The sequence below is a fragment of the Aegilops tauschii genome, chromosome 1 (genome assembly GCF_002575655.3).
Source record: "Aegilops tauschii subsp. strangulata cultivar AL8/78 chromosome 1, Aet v6.0, whole genome shotgun sequence".
Taxonomy (NCBI): domain Eukaryota; kingdom Viridiplantae; phylum Streptophyta; class Magnoliopsida; order Poales; family Poaceae; genus Aegilops; species Aegilops tauschii.
The window spans coordinates 293594004-293604893 of record NC_053035.3 but is presented as its reverse complement, the minus strand read 5'-3'; positions in this window follow the sequence as shown (position 1 = coordinate 293604893).

Genomic DNA, 10890 nt, shown 5'->3' with positions numbered 1-10890 from the left:
TTTGGTAGAATCTGTGAGTCACGAGGACTCAGCAATCTCACACCCGCAAGATCAAGACTATTTAAGCTTATAGGGAAGGATGGTGTAAAGAGGTGGAGCTGCAGCGGCAAAAGCATATATGGTGGCTAACATATGCAAGAGAGAGCGAGAAGAGAAGCAACGGAACGGTCATCATTTAGCAATGACCAAGAAGTGATCCTGAACTCCTACTTACGTCATTCATAACTCAAACCGTGTTCACTTCTCGGACTCCGCCGAGAAGAGACCATCACGGCTACACACACAGTTGATGCATTTTAATTGGGTCAAGTGACAAGTAGCCGTGATGGTCTCTTCTCGGCGGAGTCCGGGAAATGAACACGGTTTGAGTTATGAATGACGTAAGTAGGAGTTCAGGATCACTTCTTGGTCATTGCTAGATGACGACCGTTCCGTTGCTTCTCTTCTCGCTCTCTCTTGCGTATGTTAGCCACCATATATGCTTTTGCCGCTGCAGCTCCACCTCTTTACACCATCCTTCCCTATAAGCTTAAATAGTCTTGATCTCGCTGGTGTGAGATTGCTGAGTCCTCGTGACTCACAGATTCTACCAAAACAGTTGCATGTGCCGACGATGCCAGTGCAAATGATGGGGTCAATCTCAAGTGGGAGTTCGACGAGGAACGTGGTCGTTACTATGTGTCTTTTCCTGATGATCAGTAGTGGAGCCCAGTTGGGACGATCGGGGATCTAGCATTTGGGGTTATCTTATTTTCATTTGGATCTTGACCGTAGTCGGTCTATGTGTGTATTTTGGATGATGTATGAATTATATTTATGTATTGTGCGAAGTGGCGATTGTAAGCCAACTCTTTATCCCATTCTTGTTCATTACATGGGATTGTGTGAAGATGACCCTTCTTGCGACAAAACCACTATGCGGTTATGCCTCTATGTCGTGCCTCGACACGTGGGAGATATAGCCGCATCGTGGGCGTTACATTGGCGTCGGCCCCCGTGGCCCACTGTTGATGATGGCGTCGGCGGCGACATTTGTAGATATGACTCCTGGAAACCTCCTTCTTTCGTTCCCTGCGGGGAATTGAGATGAACCCCGTGGGGGTGTGTAAAGAATCTATAGTGCTTTTGCATCGATGTTATTCCCATTATGAAATGATTGCGTGTCTTGCTTTGGCATTGTCCCCCCTTTTCGTCCTCGCGGTAGCTTAGTGCTCTACGCCGACAGGTCCCAGTCCCCAGGCAGGCTTCAGCCGTCGCTGGCATGCCAGGTCGTGATGCCGTGGTCAAGGCCAGGAGGTGAGCGGCCCAAGGTCCGGTAAGAGCTCCTGAGGCGCGATGCTCAAGAGGTCCCCCTTGGCGTGCAAGCAGCTTCCTAAAGCCAGAAAAGGAAGGCGGCATTGCCGGAGTAAGGCTGCAAGAGTCGAAAATCCTCAGCCACAGTGCCGGGCCAACTTGAATGCGTGACTTATCTTGGCGAGCCTGAAGCGATTCCTCGCGCAGCGCCTAATTTGCACGTCAGCGGTGGAGGCATGGCTAGGTTCGGCCCGCGCCAGCCTCCCCCCTTTTCACACTCTTCTAAGTGCTCTGCATCCTCGGGTCCCGACCCTCGAGCGAGCTCAGCCGCCGCTGGTATGCCAGGTCGCGGTGCCGTGGTCAAGGACAGGGGGTGAGGGCTGGAGAGTCAGTAAGAGGTCCTGAGACGCGATGCTCAGGAGCCCTCTCTAACACGCAAGAGAATTGCGTGAGAAAAGGAAGGAGCTGGCGGTGTCGCCCGTGGTTAGGCTCCGAAGACTCCTGCAGGTTACCGCGAGGGGAGAATACAGCATGCAATCGCGCCAGCATGTGTAGCCCCCATTGCGGGATGAGCACAAGCATCGTGCCAGCATGTCTAGCCCTCATTGCGGGATGAGCAGGAGGACGGTCAACAACGCGGGTGGCTGCGAAGGACCACGGGCAAGTAGGTGACGATCACAAGGTGACTCAAGCAATGAGGCAAGCTAGTTCAATATATGCAAGAACGTTACATGCCACAGAGACGGACCCATGCGGCCTGGGGATGATGCAGCCCGAGGGGCGCCCCCAACAGAGTAAGCTAAAGATGCAAAAGGATACACGTCGCAGGGACAGGCCCATGCGACTTGGGGATAATGCTGCCCGAGGGGTGCCCCCAACTGAATGAACCGGAAAGAGTCACCTGGCACCGTTGTTGAAGAGGTGTTGGGGCTGCTCCTCATGAGTCGCCTGGGTCCTGAGCTTTGAGAGGTTCCGAGGGCCCGGGCGGCTCATGATGAACCTGTTGGGGAACGTAGTAATTTCAAAAAAAATTCTACGCACACGCAAGATCATGGTGATGCATAGCAACGAGAGGGGAGAGTGTTGTCCACGTACCCTCGTAGACCGAAAGCGGAAGCGTTATCACAACGCGGTTGATGTAGTCGTACGTCTTCACGATCCGACCGATCAACTACCGAACGCACGGCACCTCCGAGTTCTACACACGTTCAGCTCGATGACGTCCCTCGAACTCCGATCCAGCCGAGTGTTGAGGGAGAGTTTCGTCAGCACGACGACGTGGTGACGATGATGTTCCACCGACGCAGGGCTTCGCCTAAGCTCCGCAACGGTATTATCGAGGTGTAATATGGTGGAGGGGGGCACCGCACACGGCTAAGAGATCTCAAGGATCAATTGTTGTGTCCATGGGGTGCCCCCTGCCCCCGTATATAAAGGAGCAAGGGAGGAGGAGGCCGGCCCTAGGAGGGGGCGCACCAAGTGTGGAGTCCTACTATGACTCCCTAGTCCTAGTAGGATTCCACCTCCCATATGGAATAGGAAAAGAGGAAGGGAAAAAGAGAAGGAAGGAAGGGGGCGCCCCCCTTCCCTAGTCCAATTCGGACCAGACCAAGGGGAGGGGTGCGGCCACCCTTGAGGCCCTTTTCCTTCTTTCCCGTATGGCCCAATAAGGCCCAATACGTATTCCCGTAACTCTCCGGTACTCCGAAAAATACCCGAATCACTCGGAACCTTTCCGAAGTCCGAATATTGTCGTCCAATATATCGATCTTTACGTCTCGACCATTTCGAGACTCCTCGTCATATCCCCGATCTCATCCGGGACTCCGAACTACTTCGGTACATCAAAACTCAATAAAACTTTCATCGTAACGTTAAGCGTGCGTACCCTACGGGTTCGAGAACTATGTAGACATGACCGAGACACGTCTCCGGTCAATAACCAATAGCGGGACCTGGATGCCCATATTGGCTCCCACATATTCTACGAAGATCTTTATCGGTCAGACCGCATAACAACATACGTTGTTCCCTTTGTCACCGGTATGTTACTTGCCCGAGATTTGATCGTCGGTATCTCGATACCTAGTTCAATCTCGTTACCGGCAAGTCTCTTTACTCGTTCCGTAACACATCATCCCGCAACTAACTCATTAGTCACAATGCTTGCAAGGCTTATAGTGATGTGCATTACCGAGTGGGCCCAGAGATACCTCTCCGACAATCGGAGTGACAAATCCTAATCTCGAAATACGCCAACCCAACAAGTACCTTTGGAGACACCTGTAGAGCACCTTTATAATCACCCATTTACGTTGTGACGTTTGGTAGCACACAAAGTGTTCCTCCGGTAAACTGGAGTTGCATAATCTCATAGTCATAGGAACATCTATAAGTCATGAAGAAAGCAATAGCAACATACTAAACGATCGAGTGCTAAGCTAACGGAATGGGTCAAGTCAATCACGTCATTCTCCTAATTAGGTGATCTCGTTAATCAAATGACAACTCATGTCTATGGCTAGGAAACATAACTATATTTGATTAACGAGCTAGTCAAGTAGAGGCATACTAGTGACACTCTGTTTGTCTATGTGTTCACACATGTATTATGTTTCCGGTTAATACAATTCTAGCATGAATAATAAACATTTATCATGATATAAGGAAATAAATAATAACTTTATTATTGCCTCTAGGGCATATTTCCTTCAGAACCGTCGCCATCTCCGCCAGGATAGCACGATGCCTGGCCTCCTGAGCTGCCAGAATGCTCCACAAGTGGCACTGGAAGGTGACATCCGCGTTCGGCAAGCCGAATGGCATGCGAACGTAGCTGTGAGGTGAACCCTCACTCCGACCAATGCGCGAGGGCCAGAAACGCTCCTGAGATGCGGCCTTGTTGAGCCGTGGAATGTCGACGTAGACGCGCAACTCGTCATCCTCGCCACGACGAGGGGCTGCGCCAGGTGGCGGGCGGCGGTCGCCGCGCATGGCTCTCGCCCCTTGAAGCTCCTCGGTCGCCTTGGTGATGAACTCCTGAGCACCAGTCACTCCACACCTTGTGCTCTCTTGAGGGAAACGGGCGGCGAAGCACGCCTCCACGTGGTGCTCGAGCACCTCCCCCGTGACACAGGCTAGGTTAGAGGCCCTCCAGAAGAGAGCCCCCGAGTCCAACCTGAGGAGGGCGCCGGGCGCGCCTTCCTATGCGAGGGAGGGAGGCGCCCCATCTGTGGGCGCATGTCCTGAGGTGGTGCCGCTGGAGACACCGCTCCCTTGAGGCCCTTGGCAGAGTAGTTGCTTCTTCTTCTTGGGGATGGCCTCAGGAGGGTAGACAGCGCCTTTGTTATCTAGGTCTTCGGCCATTGCGGCCTGGTAGGCACGCTCGAGAGAGCACACCGCGTCCTTTTCCTCGCAGGCGACCGTGATGACGCCGCCGCTCCCTGTCATCTTGAGGACGTTGTAGCCATGATGGGTCACTGCCATAAACTTGGCCAGGGCTGGGTACCCGAGGATGGCGTTGTATGGCAGGAAAATGTGGGCAACGTTGAAGTCGATGAGCTCAGTGCGGTAGTTGTCGCGCTTGCCGAAGGTGACAAGGAGGCGGACCTACCCGATCGGGGTGGTGGAGCCGTCGGTTACTCCTGAGAAGGGCTTGGTTGGCTGCAGCTGATCATATGGCACTTGGAGGGGGTCGAACGTCTCGACGGATAGGACATTGAGCCCTGCACCACCTTCGATGAGGGTCTTGGTGACTTGGGCGTTGCTGATGATGGGTGAGCAGAGCATCGGGAGGGCACCGACAGTTGCCGCGCACTTGAGCTGGTCGGAGGAACTGAAGGTAATGGCGCACTTGGACCACCTGAGCGGGCGCATGACCTAGAGCCTGGGGAGGGCCGCATTAACCTCGCGAGCAAACTGCTTGAAGATACGGTGAGAGGCTGGGGCCTAAGCGCCACCCAAGATGCAAGCGATTGCGCGAGGCTCCCGGAAGCCCCCAGCCCCCTCGTCCCGATGATGGTCGTCATTCCTTCTTGGTGGTGGTGGTAGCGGCGGGAGGCCAGCCTTGCCCTGAGGATGGTCCTCGCGAAGCTGGTCCCTCTGATACGTCCATTTTGCATCATGCTTTTATATCAATATTTATTGCATTATGGGCTGTTATTACACGTTATGCCACAATACTTATGCATATTCTCTATTATTTTACAAGGTTTACATGAAGAGGGAGAATGCCGGCAGCTAGAATTCTGGGCTGGAAAAGGAGCAAATATTGGAGACCTATTCTGCACAACTCCAAAAGTCCTGAAACTCCACGAAATTTATTTTTGGAAATAATAAAAAAATACTGAGTGAAGCAAATATCAGAGGGGCCCCACACCCTGGCCACGAGGGTGGGGGCGCGCCCTACCCCCTGGGCGCGCCCCCCTGCCTCGTGGGCCCCCTGGCAGGACTCCGGTACCCATCTTCTGCTATATGAAGTCTTTCGTCCGAGAAAAAAAATCAGAAGCAAGCATTCAGAAAGAAACTCCGCCGCCACGAGGCGGAACCATGGCGGAACCAATCTAGGGCTCCGGCAGAGCTGTTCTGCCGGCGAAAACTTCCCTCCGGGAGGGGAAATCATCGCGATCGTCATCACCAACGATCCTCTCATAGGGAGGGGGTCAATCTCCATCAACATCTTCACCAGCACCATCTCCTCTCAAACCCTAGTTCATCTCTTGTATCCAATCTTTGTTCCAAACCCTCAGATTGGTATCTGTGGGTTGCTAGTAGTGTTGATTACTCCTTGTAGTTGATGCTAGTTGGTTTATTTGGTGGAAGATCATATGTTCAGATCCTATATGCATATTAATACCCCTCTGATTATGAACATGAATATGCTTTATAAGTAGTTACGTTTGTTCCTGAGGACATGGGAGAAGTCTTGCTATTAGTAGTCACGTGAATTAGGTATTCGTTCGATATTTTGATGAGATGTATGTTGTCTCTCCACTAGTGGTGTTATGTGAACGTTGACTACATGGCACTTCACCATCGTTTGGGCCTAGAGGAAGGCATTGGGAAGTAATAAGTAGATGATGGGTTGCTAGAGTGACAGAAGCTTAAACCCTAGTTTATGCGTTGCTTCGTAAGGGGCTGATTTGGATCCATATGTTTCATGCTATGGTTAGGTTTACCTTAATACTTCTTTTGTAGTTGCGGATGCTTGCAATAGGGGTTAATCATAAGTGGGATGCTTGTCCAAGTAAGGACAGCACCCAAGCACCGGTCCACCCACATATCAAATTATCAAAGCACCGAACACAAATCATATGAACGTGATGAAAACTAGCTTGACGATAATTCCCATGTGTCCTCGGGAGCGCTTTTCTCTATATAAGAGTTTGTCCAGGCTTGTCCTTTGCTACAAAAAGGATTGGGCCACCTTTCTGCACTTTATTTACATTTGTTACTTGTTACCCGTTACAAATTACCTTATCACAAAACTATCTGTTACCGATAATTTTAGTGCTTGCAGAGAATACCTTACTGAAAACCGCTTGTCATTTCCTTCTGCTCCTCGTTGGGTTCGACACTCTTACTTATCGAAAGGACGATGATAGATCCCCTACACTTGTGGGTCATCAAGACTCTTTTCTAGCGCCGTTGCCGGGGAGTGAAGCGCCTTTGGTAGGTGGAATTTGGTAAGGAAAAATTTATATAGTGTGCTGAAATTTACTGTCACTTGTTACTATGGAAAGTAATCCTTTGAGGGGCTTGTTCGGGGTATCTTCACCCCGGCCGGTAGAGCAAATACTTGCTCCTCAACCTACTAAACCTATTGAAAATGTCTACTTTTAAATTCCTTCGGGTATGATAGAGAAACTGCTAGCTAATCCTTTTGCAGGAGATGGAACATTGCATCCCGATTTACATTTAATCTATGTGGATGAAGTTTGCGGCTTATTTAAGCTTGCAGGTATGCCCGATAATGTTATCAAGAAGAAGGTCTTCCCTTTATCTTTGAAGGGAGATGCATTGACATGGTACAAGCTATGTGATGATATGGGGTCATGGAACTACAAACAATTGAAATTGGAATTTCATCAGAAGTTTTATCCTATGCATCTTGTTCATCGCGATCGTAATTATATATATAATTTTTGGCCCCGCGATGGAGAAAGCATCGCTCAAGCTTGGGGGAGGCTTAAGTCAATGTTATATTCATGCCCCAATCATGAGCTCTCAAGAGAAATGATTATTCAAAAATTTTATGCTCGGCTTTCTGACAACAATCGCTCCATGCTCAATACTTCTTGTACTGGTTCTTTTATAATGAAGACTATTGAATTCAAATGGGATTTATTGGAAAGAATTAAACGCAACTCTGAAGATTGGGATCTCGACGAAGGTAAGGAGTCAGGTATGACACCTAAGTTTGATTGTGTTAAATCTTTTATGGATACTGATGTTTTCCGTAAGTTTAGCACTAAATATGGACTTGACTCCGAGATAGTAGCTTCTTTCTGTGAATCATTTGCTAGTCATGTTGATCTCCCTAAGGAGAAGTGGTTTAAATATAATCCTCCCATAGAAGTAAAAGTAGTTGCACCTATTAAAGTTGAAGAAAAGACTATCACTTATAATGATCCTATTGTTCCTACTTCTTATGGTGAGAAACCACCTTTCCCTGTTAGAATAAAGGATCATGCTAAAGCTTCAACTGTTGTCAACAAAAGTAATATTAGGACACACAAACCCCCTGAGCAAGTTAAAGTTGAACCTAATATTGCTATGGTTAAAGATCTCGTGGCTGATAATATTGATGGGCATGTTATTTACTTTTGTGAGGAAACTGCTAGAATTGCTAAACCTGGTGCTAAAGATAAACATAGACCTGTGGTAGGCATGCCTGTTATTTCTGTTAAAATAGGAGATCATTGTTATCATGGCTTGTGTGATATGGGTGCTAGTGCTAGTGCGATACCTCATTTTTTATACGAAGAAATTATGCATGATATTGCACCTGCTGAGATAGAAGATATCGATGTTACCATTAAGCTTGCCAATAGAGATACTATCTCACCGATAGGGATTGTTAGAGATGTTGAAGTCTTGTGTGGGAAGGTTAAATATCCAGCTGATTTTCTTGTTCTTGGTCCCCACAAGATAGCTTTTGTCCCATTATATTTGGTAGACCCTTCTTGAACACAGTTAATGCTAGGATATACTGTGAAAAGGATGTTGTTACTATTGGTTTGGATGATATGTCTCATGAGTTGAAATCCTAGGGGATCCTCCTCCACCCAAGGGTGATCTCGTGTTTGAGCTTAAACCACTACCCGATACTCTTAAATATGCTTATCTTGATGAAAAGAAGATATATCCTGTTATTATTAGTGCTAACCTTTTAGAGAAAGAAGAAGAGAAATTATTGAAAACTCTGAAGAAGCACCGTGCTGCTATTGGATATACTCTGGATGGTCTTAAGGGCATTAGTCCCACTCTATGTCAACACAAAATAAATTTGAAAAACACGCTAAACCAGTTATTGATCACCAACGACGGCTAAATCCTAAGATGAAAGAAGTGGTAAGAAAGGAAATATTAAAGCTCCTTGAAGCAGGTATAATTTATCCCGTTGCTGATAGTCAGTGGGTAAGTCCTGTCCATTGTGTCCCTAAGAAAGGAGGAATTACTGTCGTCCCTATTGATAAAGATGACTTGATTCCGCAAAGAATTATTACAGGTTATAGGATGGTAATTTATTTTCGCAAATTAAATAAAGATACTAAAAAGATCATTACCCTTTGCCTTTCATTGATCAAATGCTAGAAAGATTATCTAAACATACACATTTTTGCTTTCTAGATGGTTACTCTGGTTTCTCTCAAATACCTGTGTCAGCTGATGATCAAGAAAAGACCACTTTTACTTGCCCTTTCGGTACCTTTGCTTATAGACGTATGCCTTTTGGTTTATGTAATGCGCCTGTTACCTTTCAAAGATGCCTGATGGCTATATTCTCTGACTTTTGTGAAAAGATTTCTGAGGTTTTCATGGACGATTTCTCCGTTTATGGATCCTCTTTTGATGATTGCTTGAGCAACCTTGATCGAGTTTTGCAGAGATGTGAAGAAACTAATCTTGTCTTGAACTGGGAGAAGTGCCACTTTATGGTTAATGAAGGTATTGTCTTGGGGTATAAAATTTCCGAAAGAGGTATTGAAGTTGATAAAGCTAAAGTTGATGCTATTGAAAATATGCCTTGTCCCAAGGACATCGAAGGTATAAGAAGTTTCCTTGGTCATGCCGGTTTTTATAGGAGGTTCATTAAGGACTTCTCAAAAATTTCTCGGCCTCTGACTATCTATTACAAAATGATATTCCTTTTGTCTTTGATGATGATTGCGTAGAAGCATTTGAAATACTTAAGAAAGCATTGATTTCTGCACCTGTTGTTCAGCCACCTGATTGGAATTTACCCTTTGAAATTATGTGTGATGCTAGTGATTATGCTGTAGATGCTGTTCTAGGACAAAGAGTTGATAAGAAATTAAATGTTATTCAATATGCTAGTAAAACTCTAGACAATGCCCAGAGAAATTATCCTACTACTGAAAAGGAATTTTTAGCAGTTGTTTTTGCTTGTGATAAGTTCAGACCTTATATTGTTGATTCTAAAGTAACTATTCACACTGATCATGCTGCTATTAAATACCTTATGGAAAAGGAAGATGCTAAACCTAGACTTATTAGATGGGTTCTCTTGCTACAAGAATTTGATTAGCATATTATGGATAGAAAGGGAGCTGAGAACCCCGTTGCAGACAACTTGTCTAGGTTAGAGAATGTTCTTGATGTCCCACTACCAATTGATGATAGCTTTCCCGATGAACAATTAGCTGTCATAAATGCTTCTCGTACTACTCCATGGTATGCTGATTATGCTAATTACATTGTTGCTAAATTTATACCACCTAGTTTCACATACCAGCAAAAGAAAAAGTTTTTATATGATTTAAGACATTACTTCTGGGATGACCCACATCTTTATAAAGAAGGAGTAGATGGTGTTATTAGACGTTGTGTACCTGAGCATGAACAAGAACAGATCCTACGCAAGTGTGACTCCGAGGCTTATGGAGGGCACCACACTGGAGATAGAACTCAACATAAGGTATTGCAATCCGGTTTTTATTGGCCGACTCTCTTCAAGGATGCTCGTAAGTTTGTCTTATCTTGTGATGAATGTCAAAGAATTGGTAATATTAGTAGACGTCAAGAAATGCCTATGAATTATTCACTCGTTATTGAACCATTTGATGTTTGGGGCTTTGATTATATGGGACCTTTTCCTTCCTCTAATGGGTATACACATATTTTAGTTGTTGTTGATTACGTTACTAAGTGGGTAGAAGCTATTCCAACTAGTAGTGCTGATCATAACACTTCTATTAAGATGCTTAAAGAAATTATTTTTCCGAGGTTTGGAGTCCCTAGATATCTAATGACTGATGGTGGTTCACATTTTATTCATGGTGCTTTTCGTAAAATGCTTGCTAAATATGATGTTAATCATAGAATTGCATCTCCTTATCACCCGCAATCCAGTGG